The sequence below is a fragment of the Ranitomeya imitator genome, chromosome 2, assembly GCF_032444005.1.
Source record: "Ranitomeya imitator isolate aRanImi1 chromosome 2, aRanImi1.pri, whole genome shotgun sequence".
Lineage (NCBI taxonomy): Eukaryota > Metazoa > Chordata > Amphibia > Anura > Dendrobatidae > Ranitomeya > Ranitomeya imitator.
Genome location: NC_091283.1, coordinates 477,657,175 through 477,676,611, shown reverse-complemented (window position 1 = coordinate 477,676,611; position 19,437 = coordinate 477,657,175).

Genomic DNA, 19,437 nt, shown 5'->3' with positions numbered 1-19,437 from the left:
CACAGGAGATCATTAGATATACTCGGATCAGAAGACAGTATCACACAGGAGATGATTAGATACTGTACATGGCTCAGCAGACGGGATCACACAGGATAGGATTAGATACAGCTCAGCAGACAGGATCACCAAAGAGAGTGAGACTCACCCTGCTCCCCGCCACCTCCACCTGCTCGTTCGTCATCCGCCGTCTGCCCCCGCGTGACACACTGAGCACTGCTCTGCTCCGCAATGAGGAAGTGGAGCAGCGTGTCACGTCAGGAAGGACCATGATGCACCCAGGCCGGCTGCAGCTTAAAGGTACAGTGCCATTTTCCATTCGCCAGATGCATTAACAACACTGTAGGTGTATCTTTAAAACACCACATGTTGTTATGCATCAGGCGCTTGGAAGACTTGAACAAAATTTCCAGGGACCCGATGAGGAGAAGCAAAGAGAGGGGGGCCCGAACGGACCAGGCTGACAGCGTGTTCGGGCCCCTCTTTCTGCTTCTAATCACCGGGCCCCATACAGTAGTAAGGGCAGTAATACCCTGATGGTGGACCTGCATTGGCATCTATTACAAGCATGGTTCACAACTTAGGACAAAGTCCAGAAGTTCAGGATGGAACACTGCTAGCTACTTACATAGCGTATGTCCAAGTAACCTTCTCCATGAAGAGTAGCTGAATTTGATCAACCCGTGATTTAGGAACACATGAGTAAGGCAAATAATGAATAACCTTTTATCTTCAAGCTAGTTATGGAGCAGTCACCATCTATTTCCCCACCAATCATGACATCTAGAACTGTTCTTTCCCAGCAGCATATTGGCAAGGCATGGCCAAGCTGTAAAGTTTAGGAACCACCCCTGCGATTTCAGCAATCCACAATAAAGTTGGTCATACACATGAGCTAGTTGTCAACTGAATGTTTGTTTTGGCACAAGCTAATTCTTCTGACTACACCATATACAGTGGAGAAAATAGTGTTTAGTCAGCCACCAATTGTGCAAGTTCTCCCACTGAAAAAGATGAGAGAGGCCTGTAATTCATAGTTGTGGGCTACCTACAATGTCAGAGTCAAAATGAGAAAATAAATCCAGAAAATCACCTTGGTGGAAAATAAATATTTGGTCGCCTAAAAACATGCAAAATTTCTGGCTCTCACAGACCTGTAGCTTCTTCTTTAGTCCGGGATCACACATGCGAGAAACACGTCCGTGTCTCGCATGTGAAATCCAAGCTCTGGCGCCGGCACTCCAGAGCGGAGCGTGCGGCTCCATGTGTTGCTATGCGGCCGCACGCTCCTCCACTCATTATCTGTATTAATGGCACCTGTTTGAACTCATTATCAGTATAAAAGACACCTGTCTATAACCTCAAACAGTCACACTGTAAACTCCACTATGGTGAAGACCAAAGAGGTATCAAAGGACACCAGAAACAAAGGCACCAGGCTGGAAGGACTGAATCTGCAATAGGCAAGCAGCTTGGTGTGATGAAATAAACTGTGGAAGCAATAATAAGACAATAGAAGACATATAAGACCAATGATAATCTCCCTCGATCTGAGGCTCCACCCAAGATCTCAAACCGTGGGGTTAAAATGATCACAAAAACAGTGAGCAAAATTCCCAGAACCACACAGGGAGACCTAGTGAATGACCTGCATAGAGCTGGTGCCACCGTAACAAAGGTAACCATCAGTAACACACTACGCCGCCAGGGACTCAGATCCTGCAGTGCCAGACATGTTTCCCTGCTTAAGCCAGTACATGTCTAGGCCCTTCTGAAGTTTACTAGAGAGCATTTGGATTATCCAGAAGAGTAATGGTAGAATGTCATATGTTCTGATGAAACCAAAATAGAACTGTTAGGTAGAACCAAAACTTGTCGTGTTTGGAGGAGATGGAATGCTGAGTTGCATCCAAGGAACACCATGCCTACTGTGAAGCATGGGGGTGGCAACATCATGCTTTGGGGCTGTTTCTCTGCAAATGGACCAGGACGACTGATCTGTGTACATGAAAGAATGAATGGGGACATATATTAGATTTTGAGTACAATCCTCCCTCCATCAGCAAGGGCATTGAAGATGAAACATGGATGGGTCTTTCAGCATGATAATGATCCCAAGCACACAGCCAGGGCAAAGAAGGAGTGGCTTTGTAAGAAGCATATGAAGGTCCTGGAGTGGCCTAGCCAGTCTCCAGATCTCAACCCCATAGAAAACCTTTGGAAGGAGTTGAAAGTCTGTGTTGCCCAGCAACAGGCCCAAATCATCACTGCTCTAGAGGAGATCTGCATGGAGGAATTGGCCAACATACCACCAACAATGTGTGCCAACCTTGTGACGACTTACAGAAAACGTTTTACCTGTCATTGCCAAAAATGATATGTAACAAAATATTGAGATGAACTTTTGTTAATGACCAAATACTTATTTTCCACCTAAATTTGGAAAATAAATCTTGCCAAATCAGACAAGGTGATTTTCTGGATTTGTTTTCTCATTTAGACTCTCATACTTGTGTTCTACCTATGGTGCCAATTACAGGCCTCTGTCATCTTTTTAAGTTGGAGAACTTGCACAATTGGTGGCTGACTAAATACTTTTTTTACCCACATGAGTACATGAGTGCTTAGTTCAGCTAAGCAATATGTTTTCCATGGGGTAGAGAGGACACAGGCACCTTTGGCAGAGGCCTAGTTTCCTGAAAACACTACGAGGAGAAAAAAGTTGCAGATAATTTTATAGCAGGCATAGGAGCATGGCACCGTTATTTGCCCTTAGAGAACTATTTAAATAATGTGTGTGTAACTATAAGATGACAATGATTAATGGTTGACTTATTGTTAGGAAAAATGTCAACTTCTTAATCCTTCCCTTCCCAGACATCATCGTTAGGGAGAAAATTGGGAAACCCGCATACACATCAAATGGTCAGCCCAACAAATATGCAATTTAATACACCAGCAGTAGGGTTTGCTCACCACTTGGCATCTGTGGTCATGGCAAAAATGTACAACATACTTCACCCTAGTTGTGGAATAGGTGCATAAGAGAAGGCAAGTAAAAAACTCAACAACATGTTTGGGAGAAGGTCCCTCATTATAACACCTCTGCAATTTAGGTATCATTACATTTCTTACAATATTGTCCTACTCAATATTTTCATTTTATTGTGTGATAATGGTGCCGGCAATGTCCATGGGGTGATATTAAACTTGTTGTATCTTCATGGAAGATTCTCTGAAGAAGTTGTAGCTGTTCATGTGAATACCCTGGGCCAACATATCCATTTAAAGCCAGAGCAGAATACAGATAGATAGATTAGATGGAATTGAAAAGATAGAGGAGAATGGATAGTTTCTCTCCTCCTCCTCCCATCTCCTGTCTCAATGTGATTCTATTCAATCCAATCTTTCTGCGAGGAAATGAAGAGATGTGTAATGATTGTAACACAATGAACAGTAGAGCTTGTTATGCACTGCTTGACTTTAACCCATTCAATATGCATCTGCACATTATATTATAATAATGCCAATATGTTTTTTGATGATTTCTATTCGTTATATAACTAATGAATAAGGCAGTCTTATCCTCTGTGTAATCTGCCCATTTCCAACTACAGCAACCGTTTTATCTGCGTGAAATTAGATCCTATAATCTAGGTGTAAAGAATAGACCACGGTGCAGAAATGAGGACTACAGACTACTGGAAGGTGAGCAAGAATTGATTTCCCCCTACTACTGTATATTAGAGTTGCATGCATTCACTCGATTTATGCAAAAAGAAAGCATACACCTCTATGAACCGAACATTGCTAAATAACACACAAAAATACCATGAAAATGAGAAGCTAAAGTATTTTAACAAAATAATTTTTAGATAAGTCAATAGAGTGAGAATAGGGATGAAAAAATCTTTTGAATTTGAATTTGCCGGGTTTGAAATTTTTTTTTTTTAATATATTTGCGGCAAATTTATTCAAGGTGAATAGGAAGTACCGCAAAGCCTCTGTTTGCGCTGAAAAAATCTTATGACACTCTGAGAGGTGTTAAGACTGTTTGCTACCCCTTTCATGCTATTTATTGAAAACACAGCGACCTCGGGATTTATGGCTATGGGCACTTGGATCAGAACTGAATTAACCAACAGCCTCTTCTTCCCACACTAATCTTCTTCACTGTGCTGTCACACACTATGGGATTCTGGCATAGAAAGCTTTGAAAAGGCACAACATTTTGGAACAACTTGAGGAGGCACTAAAATGTTGTGCCTTTTGGCATACTCATGTCATTTTAACCGATCTCCAACAAAGTGGGGATGGGTGAGAGGCGAACACCACTCTTCACAAATTCATAATGAGGCATTCGCTATGCGACGAATCTGACTCCATTGAAGATTTCTAGCAAGGCACACATGGATGTGCATGCCACTCGTCAGACCCTCCTGATTCATTAAGAGAAATATGCTTCTTATTGAATCAGGCGTCTTGCACTACACAACACACCGTCATCAATACTAGCATAAGTATTGCCGGTCTAGATGAATTGGTGCCTATCTGTACAGTTTTCAGTGTTTTATGATTTTCTATCCTGATCTTAATAGTCAAGCTGATATGTCCTCTTAGTATCAAGATTCACCACAAAATAGCTGCTGAATTTCCTGCTTTTGCTTTTATACAGGCTACAAAAGTTCCTCATGATTGGCTGTGCTTTACCATTTCATGTGACGGTAAGGAGGTTGTGTGACTTGATTCAATCTTCTGCAATGTGTAAAGGTGGTTTTCCATTGTAGTTGATTTGAGCAAAGCAAAGCGTTTTGTTTTACAGTGCCAGGTTCAGAAAATTCCTGAAATTTTTAGGTGAATTCAATTAGCATCAAATTGATTTGCTCATCTGTAAGTGAAAATATTGCTAAGAATTTCCTTATAGAGACTTCCGGGAGGCGGAGCCTGATGATGGCCGCATTGTAAAAGAGCTCCTAGACCACAAAGGATTCATCGGACCCCATCGCCCATGCTGAAGCACCGAACGGCCAGGATAAGGACCGGATAAGGATCCACATCGGAGGATCCAGCTCTCCAGTTACCCCGGAGTCACGAGCCGCAGGCAGCACCACGAGCAGCGTCGCACACAGCAAAGCCCCTGAAGTGGTGGGGAAGGGCGCGCCATGCGGTTCCCAGAAGGATGACGAGGCACACCGCGCTATAGTCTGGAAGATAATTACCCGGAGGTCACCAGAGGAAGGTGAGCGGTGACAGGTAAGGATCGCGGTGGTCTCTAGCTGCTGACGGCGGGTGTGAAGAGGGAAGCTGAGACAGACCGGCGCCATCTTGACTGGGAGTTGCACACCCAGCCACAGTGAATCCAGGCTGGGCTGACCTCTTGTGCTCCATTCCCGGGCTTGCAATAACGCTGATCTGCAACCGAGAGACAGAAGGTATAGGGGAGTTAAGGGGAAAGGAACTGTATGGCTCCGTTGTTATAGTCTCTGAGGAACTTTTACAGAAAATCGACACCGGTTTAGAAACCACCAAAAGCTCTAACTTACTCAGTCACTAATGTAATTAACAATTCATACGACATTACCGACTTCTCTGCTCAACATAATAAGCATCTTATTTATCATGGATAAATTTGTGGGCAAGAATGCCAAGTCTGGCAGAAGTTCTGCACGTAATCAAACAAGCACCTCTCCAACATCAAAAAACCCTGATGTCAATGGAGATTACCCACAGTCTATTGCAAATGCGTTCATAGATTGTTTGATGCCTGAAATAGACAATCGGCTGGCAGCTTTCCAAACTTCCTTGGACATGATTGCTTCACAGGTTAATGCTCAGGGATCACGTATAGAAGAAGCTGAACAAAGAATTTCAGATTTAGAGGACTCTACCAAGGCCCTTAAGGAAAAACTGGACAGTAAAGAGAAAGATATCTCAGATCTACTGGATAAGGTGGATGACCTCGAAAACAGGTCTCGCCGTAACAACTTAAGAATCATAGGCCTTCGGGAATCAATCCCCCCTTTAGAGCTGGTTAAGTTAACATCAGAGTGTCTACCAAAATCTCTAGGTATTTCACCTACATCAGGAGCAATAGCCACTGAAAGAGCCTATAGACTGGGACCCCAAAGGGGAGGAGAAGGAGACAGACCAAGACCGGTCATTTTTAGAGTCCTTGACTTTCAAGACAAAGAACACATTCTGTCAGCCTACAGGAAGCAACGGTCCCTGTTCTATGAAAAAAGTAAAATCCTCCTGTTTCAGGACTACTCGGCCGCCTTGGCAGCTTGGCGCAGGGCCTTCAATCCTGTCTGCAAAATTCTGGTGGACAAAAACATCCGCTTTGGATTGCAGTACCCTACAGTTCTGCGTTTCAGTATGTCAGGGAAAAACTGGATCTTCAACGACTCAGTAAAGGCTCTGAAATTTCTTCAGGGGAATCTCCAGTCACAACCTGATCCGGGCAATACTTGAACAAAAGATGCTGATTCAGATTATTAGTCTTCGGTTATGTCGTTGTTTATGATTTTGTCTATTCGCCCATCAGACATGTTTAATCTCTTTGCTTTGCTCATTCTGCTTTTGAGCATAGTTGTTATAGTTACAAAGTTTAAACGGTTAGGGGGGGAGGGTCTCTACATGCACAGACATAATACTTTTGATTCGAGAGCTCTTGCGCCCACTCGCTGGGATGGGTGGGGGGCTCACTCACAGCTTTCGAATACTGGTCAAATGTTTGAACATATGGGAATGGGATGATGTCAGATCAGGTCAATTTTGAAGATTCCACGATTCGCTCTTTACAGTGGTGGTCGTGGAATATTAACGGGTTAAATACCCCAATCAAGAGGAAAAAGGTACTGAACTTTTTACAAAAGAAAAATTTTCATATTATTTTTTTGCAGGAAACACACTGGATAAAAACAATCATCCATCTCTGTATAGTAGGAAGTATACCCTGTGCGCCGAGGCTTCATATTCCAAAAAGCAGCGGGGAGTGGCCATACTTATTCACAAATGCCTTAATTATGAAATTCTTGATGTGCTGGAGGACCCACATGGGAGGTTTCTTCTGGTTAGAATTGTGATAGAGGGGATGAGCTTTAGTTTAGCTAACATCTACGCCCCTAATACCCCAGATTCACAATTTCAAGCTAAAATACTAGAGAGCATGGCGGGGTGGGACACATCTCGGACAGTCATGGGAGGCGACTTCAATGAAGTGTGTGATGCCTCTATGGACAGATCTAAGTTGCGGACCACACAACAAACAACACAGGGAAATTGTATACAATCATTGTCGGACCAACTGGATTTGGTAGATGTCTGGAGAATACAGCACCCAATAGAGAGGGACTACTCTCATTACTCCCATGTGCATGTCTCTCACTCCAGGATTGACTGCTGGCTATTATACTCATCACTACTACCATTAATACTGCAGACAGACATACAAAATATTCATATATCAGACCATGCTCCAGTAACATTTCAATCAAGCTTAACAAACCCAATACACCGAGGGAGAAGATGGCGTTTCCCCTCATACCTCTATCAGTCGGACGATTTAAAAAAATATCTCCAACTGTCGTGGGAGGACTATAAGAATGACAATCACAGTCATTGTGATGATGCGCATTTATTTTGGATGGATTTTAAGGCTGTGATAAGGGGTCAGATTATTTCCTATGTTAGTCATAAAAGAAAAGAATTAATGAAACGAACATTAGAAACACAAAAATCACTAACCCAAGCTTATAAAGAATTCAAATCAAACAATACACCACTAACAAAACAGAAATTTTTAGAGTCCAAAGAGGAAGCAGACGCATTGGCACATGAGGTGGCCATGCATAATCTAGATTACCAAAAACATAAATATTTAAATGGGGTAATAAACCGGGGAGGGTGCTAGCATCCCTTACGAGACCGTATAGGACGGCTACGAGAATACACAAAATATAGCAACGTAACGGTCCTATACTAACAAGGAACAAGGAAATAGTGAGTGAATTCAGGTCATTCTTTAGTGAGTTGTATAAATCAGAGCCAAAAGAGGGAGGGGAAAATGGGAACTTCTTAAAAAGCCATTTAACACCGTCACTCGCGGAGGATGAGAGGAGGGCTAGGAACTCCCCCATTACTCTCACGGAGATTCTACAGGTCATAAACAAACTTAAAATATCCAAGGCCCCCGGCCCGGATGGGTTCAGTAATGATAAACTTACTTGGAGCAGCCAGTGCCAGGCAGCAGCTGCCAAGGCAAACAGGATCATGGGGTGCATTAAAAGAGGTCTGGATACACATGATGAGAGCATTATACTGCCTCTGTACAAATCCCTAGTTAGACCCCACATGGAGTACTGTGTCCAGTTTTGGGCACCGGTGCTCAGGAAGGATATAATGGAACTAGAGAGAGTACAAAGGAGGGCAACAAAATAAATAAAGGGGATGGGAGAACTACAATACCCAGATAGATTAGCGAAATTAGGATTATTTAGTCTAGAAAAAAGACGACTGAGGGGCGATCTAATAACCATGTATAAGTATATAAGGGGACAATACAAATATCTCGCTGAGGATCTGTTTATACCAAGGAAGGTGACGGGCACAAGGGGGCATTCTTTGCGTCTGGAGGAGAGAAGGTTTTTCCACCAACATAGAAGAGGATTCTTTACTGTTAGGGCAGTGAGAATCTGGAATTGCTTGTCTGAGAAGGTGGTGATGGCGAACTCAGTCGAGGGGTTCAAGAGAGGCCTGGATGTCTTCCTGGAGCAGAACAATATTGTATCATACAATTATTAGGTTCTGTAGAAGGACGTAGATCTGGGGATTTATTATGATGGAATATAGGCTGAACTGGATGGAAAAATGTCTTTTTTCGGCCTTACTAACTATGTTACTATGTTACTATGTTACTATGAATATTATAAAATTCTGGGAACCCCCATAACACCTCATCTTTGCGAATTGTTTAATAATATAGTCAAAAGTGGTTATCTCCCAGACCGATTTAACGAAGCTGTCATTATTGTTCTTCCAAAACCGTGTAAGGACCACATGCAAGTTGAGGGTTATAGACCAATATCATTACTCAATTCCGATTTCAAGACTTTCACGAAAATTATGGTTGATAGACTCCAGAAAATAAATCCAAATTTGATTATGCCCCAACAAACTGGATTTGTACATGGAAAATCTATTACATATAACATTAGAACAGCACTGGGAGCTATATCTTACAGTAGAGTGCATAAACATATGAAAACCATTGTGGTCACCATTGTGGCATTTGATAGAGTGGCCTTGGACTATTTACATGATCTGCTAACATTCAGAAATTTTGGCCCATGGTTCTGCAATGCTGTTAAAACAATTCATGGGTGCCCGGTATCCAGGATGTCCGTAAACAACACCATGTCCAGACCTTTTGAAATTCAATGAGGAACGCGTCAGGGATGCCCAGTGTCTCCCCAGTTGTTTAATTTAGCTCTAGACCCTCTCCTAAGAACATTGCAGACTGAGACGGTATTCGAAGGCGTAAAAGTAGGAGCCACCTCAATAAAAATCTCAGCTTTTGCTGACAACATTCTTTTATTCATTGCTAATCCAGCCCGCGCAGTTCCGGCCATAATGGCAGTTTTGGAGGATTTTGGCAGATGCTCAGGCTTCAAGGTCAATTATAACAAATCTAAGGCCCTGGCACTCTTCAGAACTGGGAGATTGCTGGATCCTTTATTTCCATTTCATTGGAGCGAAGAGTCGATTAAATATTTGGGGATACGGCTCCCAGCAGATCCATCCATTCTATATAGAATCAATTACAGACCACTCATATCCTCAATAATTAGTCTCCTACACTCGTGGAAACATTTCACACTATCCTTCTCAGGCCGATGTCACTTGATTAAAATGATAGTGTTTCCTAAATTGCTGCATGCCTTTCAGACTCTTCCTCTATTACTATATCGGGCAGATCTCAGACTGTTAAATACAACTTTTCGGAAGTTTATCTGGGGTGAGGGGGGCAGGACACGCATAGGTCTATTAAAACTGCAGGAATCAAGTGCAGAGGGTGAAATTAACTTCCCCAACATAGGAAGGTATAACTTAGCAGCCAGTTTTAGATATGCCATGGACTGGATACGGGGAGTTTCTCATTTCACTAATGTTAGCTTAGAACAACAAATATGTCCACATATTTCATTGTTGACAGTGCTGCATTTGAGCGGGGAAGGGCTCCGACTTCAGGAACACCCGACAATGTGGCAAACGATACAGACCTGGAGGCCATGTAGAAGGCTCTGCAAATTACACGCTGGGATATCCCCATTTCAACCATTTCTAGCTAATCCTGGGTTCCTGGGAGGTACTCCACCATCATTCTGTAGACTTCTAGCAGACCAGGGATGTAGGCAAGCAATAGACTTAATGGACTTTAGATTTTCTGTATTCTCTTTTGAAACAGCATCACAACGTTTTCCGCTGTTTAATAACAATCCTTTTCTGTTCCTTCAGGCACGTAGTTTGGTACAAAAGTGTCTGCCAACTGGAGGTGCAGGGGAAGGGAGGAATGACTTGGATGGCTTTATCAGAAATACAGGATCACAGCCGGCATCTACCAGTAGCATTTACTCTCTATTACGTAAAAAATGGTCATGGGAGGGGAGAGATACGGGATTAGCAAAATGGTCAAAAGACTTTCCAGGCTTTGGGGTTGGGGACTTCCTTGATGCCACTACAGCACAAAGGAAAATCCTAACAAATAGTAGCTATACGGACATGGTTCTATTGATTTTACACAGGGCTTATATCACCCCATATTTGAAATCTAGGATGTCTCCTTCAACTCTTTATTTTTGCTCCAAGTGCAAAACACGCAATACGTATATATATCATCATCTATGGAGCTGTTCAAAGATTCAGGAGCTGTGGGGCATCATACATGACGAGCTACAGAGGTTGTGTGTGGGTTAGCTTCCCGCTCACACCACAGTGGGCCATTTTTAACATTTTGGAAAAAACCCATTACAAACTACCTAAACATATTAAAGCTACCCTCGTGATTTGGGCCTCGGCAACCAGGAAAAGCATATTGCAACACTGGTTGAGTCCGACTGTCCCACCACAATCCCTTATACAAGCCAAGATCATGTTCCTTTTCAAAATGGAGTGGTTGGACGCGTTAACCAGTAAGGAAAGCATGCCGGGCAAATTTCTAACCTCATGGTCTCTCTTTATTCCGTCTCTTCCTTTGGGGGTCAGGGAAAAACTACAAGCTCATTTTGAAAATACCCAATGGTATCTAATGCAGCGGATAAGTGGTCACACACCAATTCCATAATGTAATTCAATTGTTTAGTGCACGCAGAGAAGAAGAATTGGGGAGGGATTGGGGAGGGTTAGGGTTCTTGGGTTTTTGTGACTGCTATGTTATCAGTCTAATCATATTGTTTATCTGTCTTGATAATGTTTTAAAAATTTTATAAAAAGAATTTAAAAAAAAAAAAATTCCTTAAATAAATATCAGCTCTTGGGAGCTCAGACAGTGATTAAAACAAAACAGGCCATCTCATTGGTTGGGAAATATTTTGATGTTGCCTCCATTAATATACATCATTTTATGTATTTGGGACATGCTTTGTCCTTTAGGCATGAGCTTTGTACTCTAAAGCGCTTTTCTCATTGAAGTTTCCAAAACAATTAAGAAAAATAAATCAAACAATGAACCTCAGAACAATATCTGAGATTAGAGCAAAGACAATAAGACGGATGTTATTTTAATTACAAAAGCAGTGAAGCGTCAAGCGCAGCTTTTTAATCTGCACATCACTTCCAAATGTTTCCGCCTACTGCTACTTTCTCATCTTTGGAGACAAATAGCTTTGTACCTCTCCTCCCTGTGTTTTTAGAACTGCTACATTTAAAGTTGCATCTGTCAGGGAAATGTACAGATGAGGGTACTAACTAAGCTCAATTATAAAACCTTCCAGTTGCAACTCAGGAAGAATACTCACTCTTTATGACCATCAAACAAGTAAAAAATTGATTTTAAAAGTAAATACAACATAAGGTCCAAGAGATCAATATAATAATATTTGCATTTACATTGTGAAATCTGGTGACAGGCCTTTTTTTCTTTATTTTTACTTGTATAATGACAAAAATGTGTCATATTTTGCCTAATTAACCCCTCTGTGACCTTAGACGTACTATCCCGTCGAGGTGCCCTGGGCTTATCTGACCCTGGACGGGATAGTACGTCATAGCCGATCGGCCGCGCTCACGGGGGGAGCGCGGCCGATCGCGGCCGGGTGTCAGCTGCTTATCGCAGCTGACATCCGGCACTATGTGCCAGGAGCGGTCACGGACCGCCCCCGGCACATTAACCCCTGGCACACCGCGATCAAAGATGATCGCGATGTGCCGGCGGTGCAGGGAAGCACCGCGCAGGGAGGGGGCTCCCTGCGGGCTTCCCTGAGCCCCCCGCAGCAACGCGATGTGATCGCGTTGCTGCGAGGGTCTCCTCACCTCCCTCCCTGCTCGAGCTCCGGATCCAAGATGGCCGCGGATCCGGGTCCTGCAGGGAGGGAGGTGGCTTCACAGAGCCTGCTTAGAGCAGGCACTGTGAAGGCTGCAGCGCTGCATGTCAGATCAGTGATCTGACAGAGTGCTGTGCAAACTGTCAGATCACTGATCTGTGATGTCCCCCCCTGGGACAAAGTAAAAAAGTAAAAAAAAAATTTTCCAAATGTGTAAAAAAAATAAAAAAAAATATTCCAAAATAATGAAAAAAAAAAAAAAATATTATTCCCATAAATACATTTCTTCATCTAAATAAAAAAAAAAAACCAATAAAAGTACACATATTTAGTATCGCCGCGTCCGTAACGACCCGACCTATAAAACTGTCCCACTAGTTAACCCCTTCAGTAAACACCGTAAGAAAAAAAAAAAAAAAACGAGGCAAAAAACAACGCTTTATTATCATACCGCCGAACAAAAAGTGGAATAACACGCGATCAAAAGGACAGATATAAATAACCATGGTACCGCTGAAAGCGTCATATTGTCCCGCAAAAAAAGAGCCGCCATACAGCATCATCAGCAAAAAATTAAAAAAGTTATAGTCCTGAGAATAAAGCGATGCAAAAATAATTATTTTTTCTGTAAAATAGTTTTTATCGTATAAAAGCACCAAACCATAAAAAATGATATAAATGAGGTATCGCTGTAATCGTACTGACCCGAAGAATAAAACTGATTTATCAATTTTACCAAACGCGGAACGGTATAAACGCCTCCCCCAATAGAAATTCATGAATAGCTGGCTTTTGGTCATTCTTCCTCACAAAAATCGGAATAAAAAGCGATAAAAAAATGTCACGTGCCCAAAAATGTTTTCAATAAAAACGTCAACTCGTCCCGCAAAAAACAAGACCTCACATGACTCTGTGGACCAAAATATGGAAAAATTATAGCTCTCAAAATGTGGTATTGCAAAAAATATTTTTTGCAATAAAAAGGGTCTTTCAGTGTGTGACGGCTGCCAATCATAAAAATCCGCTAAAAAACTCGCTATAAAAGTAAATCAAACCCTCCTTCATCACCCCCTTAGTTACGGAAAAATAAAAAAAAATGTATTTATTTCCATTTTCCCATTAGGGCTAGGGTTAGGGCTAGGGTTAGGGCTAGGGCTAGGGTTAGTGCTAGGGTTAGGGCTAGGGTTAGGGCTAGGGCTAGGGTTAGGGCTAGGGTTAGGGCTAGGGCTAGGGTTAGGGTTAGGGCTAGGGTTAGGGCTAGAGTTAGGGCTAGGGCTAGGGTTAGGGCTAGGGTTAGGGCTAGGGCTAGGGTTAGGGTTAGGGCTAGGGTTAGGGCTAGGGTTAGGGCTAGGGTTAGGGTTAGGGCTAGGGTTAGGGCTAGGGTTAGGGCTAGGGTTAGGGTTAGGGCTAGGGTCAGGGCTAGGGTTAGGGCTAGGGTTAGGGTTAGGGTTGGGGCTACAGTTAGGGTTGGGGCTAAAGTTAGGGTTAGGGTTTAGATTACATTTACAGTTGGGAATAGGGTTGGGATTAGGGTTAGGGGTGTGTCAGGGTTAGAGGTGTGGTTAGGGTTACCGTTGGAATTAGGGTTAGGGGTGTGTTTAGATTAGGGTTTCAGTTATAATTGGGGGGTTTCCACTGTTTCGGCACATCAGGGGCTCTCCAAACACGACATGGCGTCCGATCTCAATTGCAGCCAATTCTGCGTTGAAAAAGTAAAACAGTGCTCCTTCCCTTCCGAGCTCTCCTGTGTGCCCAAACAGGGGTTTACCCCAACATATGGGGTATCAGCGTACTCAGGACAAATTGGACAACAACTTTTGTGGACCAATTTCTCCTGTTACCCTTGGGAAAATACAAAACTGGGGGCTAAAAAATAATTTTTGTGGGAAAACAAAAAGATTTTTTATTTTCACGGCTCTGCGTTATAAACTGTAGTGAAACACTTGGGGGTTCAAAGTTCTCACAACACATCTAGATAAGTTCATTGAGGGGTCTAGTTTCCAATATGGGGTCACTTGGGGGTTTCTACTGTTTAGGTACATTAGGGGCTCTGCAAACGCAATGTGACGCCTGCAGACCAATCCATCTAAGTCTGCATTCCAAATGATGCTCCTTCCCTTCCGAGCCCTCCCATGCGCCCAAACGGTGGTTCCCCCCCACATATCGGGTATCAGCGTACTCAGGACAAATTGGACAACAACTTTTGGGGTCCAATTTCTCCTGTTACCCTAGGGAAAATACAAAACTGGGGGCTAAAAAATAATTTTTGTGGGAAAAAAATTTTGTTTTATTTTTATGGCTCTGCATTATAAACTTCTGTGAAGCCCTTGGTGGGTCAAAGTGCTCACCACACATCCAGATAAGTTCCTTAGGGGGTCTACTTTCCAAAATGGTGTCACTTGTGGGGGGTTTCAATGTTTAGGCACATCAGTGGCTCTCCAAACGCAACATGGCGTCCCATCTCAATTCCTGTCAATTTTGCATTGAAAAGTCAAACGGCGCTCCTTCCCTTCCGAGCTCTCCCATGCGCCCAAACAGTGGTTTACTGCCACATATGGGGTATCAGCGTACTCGGGACAAATTGGACAACAACTTTTGAGGTCCAATTTCTTTTCTTACCCTTGGAAAAATAAAAAATTGGGGGCAAAAATATAATTTTTGTGAAAAAATATGATTTTTTATTTTTACGGTTCTGCATTATAAACTTCTGTGAAGCACTTGGTGGGTCAAAGTGCTCACCACACCTCTAGATAAGTTCCTTAGGGGGTCTACTTTCCAAAATGGTGTCACTTGTGGGGGGTTTCAATGTTTAGGCACATCAGTGGCTCTCCAAACGCAACATGGCGTCCCATCTCAATTTCTGTCAATTTTGCATTGAAAAGTCAAACTGCGCTCCTTCCCTTCCGAGCTCTCCCATGCACCCAAACAGTGGTTTACTGCCACATATGGGGTATCAGCGTACTCAGGACAAATTGGACAACAACTTTTGAGGTCCAATTTCTTCTCTTACCCTTGGAAAAATAAAAAATTGGGGGCAAAAATATAATTTTTGTGAAAAAATATGATTTTTTATTTTTACGGTTCTGCATTATAAACTTCTGTGAAGCACTTGGTGGGTCAAAGTGCTCACCACACATCCAGATAAGTTCCTTAGGGGGTCTACTTTCCAAAATGGTGTCACTTGTGGGGGGTTTCAATGTTTAGGCACATCAGTGGCTCTCCAAACGCAACATGGCGTCCCATCTCAATTCCTGTCAATTTTGCATTGAAAAGTCAAATAGCGCTCCTTCCCTTCCGAGCTCTCCCATGCGCCCAAACAGTGGTTTACTGCCACATATGGGGTATCAGCGTACTCAGGACAAATTGGACAACAACTTTTTGGGTCCAATTTCTCCTGTTACCCTTGGTAAAATAAAACAAATTGGAGCTGAAGTAAATTTTTTGTGTAAAAAAGTTAAATGTTCATTTTTATTTAAACATTCCAAAAATTCCTATTAAACACCTGAAGGGTTAATAAACTTCTTGAATGTGGTTTTGAGCACCTTGAGGGGTGCAGTTTTTAGAATGGTGTCACACTTGGGCATTTTCTATCATATAGACCCCTCAAAATGACTTCAAATGAGACGTGGTCCCTAAAAAAAAATGGTGTTGTAAAAATGAGAAATTGCTGGTCAACTTTTAACCCTTATAACTCCCTAACAAAAAAAAAAATTGGTTCCAAAATTATGCTGATGTAAAGGAGACATGTGGGAAATGTTACTTATTAAGTATTTTGTGTGACATATCTCTGTGATTTAATTGCATAAAAATTCAAAGTTTGAAAATTGCGAAATTTTCAAAATTTTCGCCAAATTTCCGTTTTTTTCACAAATAAACGCAGGTACTATCAAAGAAATTTTACCACTATCATGAAGTACAATATGTCACGAGAAAACAATGTCAGAATCACCAGGATCCGTTGAAGCGTTTCGGAGTTATAACCTCATAAAGGGACAGTGGTCAGAATTGTAAAAATTGGCCTGGTCATTAACGTGCAAACCACCCTTGGGGGTAAAGGGGTTAAAGTACCCCACTTCATCCACCAAAACATGACTTAGGTTTATAGTAAGGGTATCACTGGCTCTACACTGGCTTTTGGTCTTTAGAGAGCCCCAGTAACATTAAGAACAAAAGGATCAGGCATTAAAAGTTCAGCAATAAAGTCTGATCCTTCTCTCCACCATGTCATCAAGATATGACCTATGAAGCAAACATAAGCTAGCAGGAAGCCAGGGAGTTGGAATTTGTTCTATATACTAGCCAAGATAAGGGTCAGTTCTGCCTGGCAGAGTTTGGGTACCGTCACACAGTGCAATTTTGATCGCTACGACGGCACGATTCGTGACGTTCGAGCGATATAGTTACGAGATCGCAGTGTCTGACACGCTCCTGCGATCAGGGACCCCGCTGAGAATCGTACGTCGTAGCAGATCGTTTGAAACTTTCTTTCGTCGTCTAGTGTCCCGCTGTGGTGGCATGATCGCATGGTGTAACATATATCGTATACGATGTGCGCATAGTAACCAACGGCTTCTACATCGCACATACGTCATGAAATTATCGCTCCAGCGTCGTAGATTGCAAAGTGAGACAGCAGTCTACAACGCTGGAGCGATATTGTTACGATGCTGGAGCGTCACGGATCGTACCGTCGTAGCGATGAAAATTGCACTGTGTGACGGTACCCTTTGTTTAAAGTGGTAAACTGGCAGAAGGTCAGGGCAGGCAGCAGATAAGAATCAAGGATACCAGCATGATGATTTTAGAGGATCACCATTGTACAGATAAGAACATAGGAAGGAACCTTATTGTTCAGGAAGAGTGATGGGTAGCATCCCTTGAAGGGTTTATCAAAGAATCTATTTTTTTACTCAAACTGTCTCTAGCCTATTAACTTGGCAACCCACTTGTCTTTACAGATTGACTATTATTTTACTCTTTTTTTCTGGCGCTATTTCCTTTGTAACTGTGTATCTTTGTTTGGTGTAACATTGACAGTCCTTCAAAACTGTCCAGGTGACCACTGTTAACTACATTCCCAACAAGCTCCCAGCGCTATTTTGTGCACAGCTGACATTAGATAATGCTCCAAACTGCACTTTGTTCCTATAGGGGAAACAAGGGGGAGTTCACAAGAAGATACATGGTGCTGTGCAAAGTTATATCAATAAATGTACTTCTAGTCAGTTTCTACCACCCTTTATTTCTGCCCTTTCACAGTTGCTCCTATCACATAGCCAATAGAGATGAGTGGTGTTCGAGTCAAACTGTTCGCCAATTTCAAATTCGAGCTGTTTCGGGCGGTGTTCGAGTCGTTCGACGAACCCGAACAATTCACTTAAAATTCGGCTGTTCGAGTTTCTGTTCGATAACTGTTTGTTCACCAAAAGCCTAGCTTGATTTGCACATTAAAACTGTTCATCATTGTTAATAGACTGTTTCAGTGTATAGTGGGCAGGGTATGGGGGGCGGGGGATAGAGCTGTGCTGAAATAACGCCAATCTCCATTTCTTTTTCTTTCCTGCATTTACAGTGGGGCGGTGCAGTCTCTCAGCCTATCAGCAGTGTGCACACACACAGCAATGTGCATGTGATGCACACAAGCAAGGGCATGTGTCATTGGCTGTGTATGTCACATGTCCTTGCCCTATAAGAACCAGCCATTTGCCCCGTCGCCACCATTTTCTCACTGCTGCAGCTTAGTGTTAGATGGCACCGCTGCTGCGGTGGGCGCTATACAGACTAGTGTCTTTTTGGAGCGAATTGTCAGAGAGATAGGTTTAGGGAGTCGGGAGGAGTCGGGACTAGTTGTAATATCAGCCCTTTTCAGGGTAGGTTACAGCAGTTCATAGCACTGTTTGCCAGGCAGGTCTGTGCCAGTGCTGTGCAAGTGTTTGTCACAGCATTTGGTGTAATCTAGCTCAGCCAATCCTTTTGGGCTAGTAGCATTGCATGATAGTCATCTGAGTAGCCCGCCTGTGAAGCTAGCTACACCGCCTGTGTATCTCAATTTTTACGGCATCTAACCTACTTAATAGTTTTCGGCCTAGGAGCAGTGTCTGCACGTCAGCAGAGTAGCCCGCCTGTGAAACAAACTATAATGTCTGTGTATCTCTATTTTCACTGCATCTAATCCAGTTAATAGTTTAGGGCCTAGGAGCAGTGTCTGTATGTCAGCAGAGTAGCCCGCCTGTGAAACTAACTACACCGCCTGTGTATCTCTATTTTTGCTGCATCTAATCCAGTTAATAGTTTAGGGCCTAGGAGCAGTGTCTGCATGTCAGCAGAGTAGCCCACCTGTGAAACAAACTATACCGCCTCTGTACCTCAATTTTCACTGCATCTAATCCAGTTAATAGTTTAGGGCCTAGGAGCAGTGTCTGCACGTCAGCAGAGTAGCCCGTCTGTGAAACTAACTACACCGCCTGCGTATCTCAATTTTCACTGCATCTAATCCAGTTAATAGTTTAGGGCCTAGGAGCAGTGTCTGTATGTCAGCAGAGTAGCCAGCCTGTGAAACTAACTACACCGCCTGTGTATCTATATTTTTGCTGCATCTAATCCAGTTAATAGTTTAGGGCCTAGGAGCAGTGTCTGCACGTCAGCAGAATAGCCCGCCTGTGAAACTAACTACACTGCCTGTGTATCTCTATTCTCAATGCATCTAATCCAGTTAATAGTTTAGGGCCTAGGAGCAGTGTCTGCACGTCAGCAGAGTAGCCCGCCTGTGAAACAAACTATACCGCCTCTGTACCTCAATTTTTACTGCATCTAATCCAGTTAATAGTTTAGGGCCTAGGAGCAGTGTTTGCACATCAGCAGAGTAGCCCGTCTGTGAAACTAACTACACCGCCTGCAT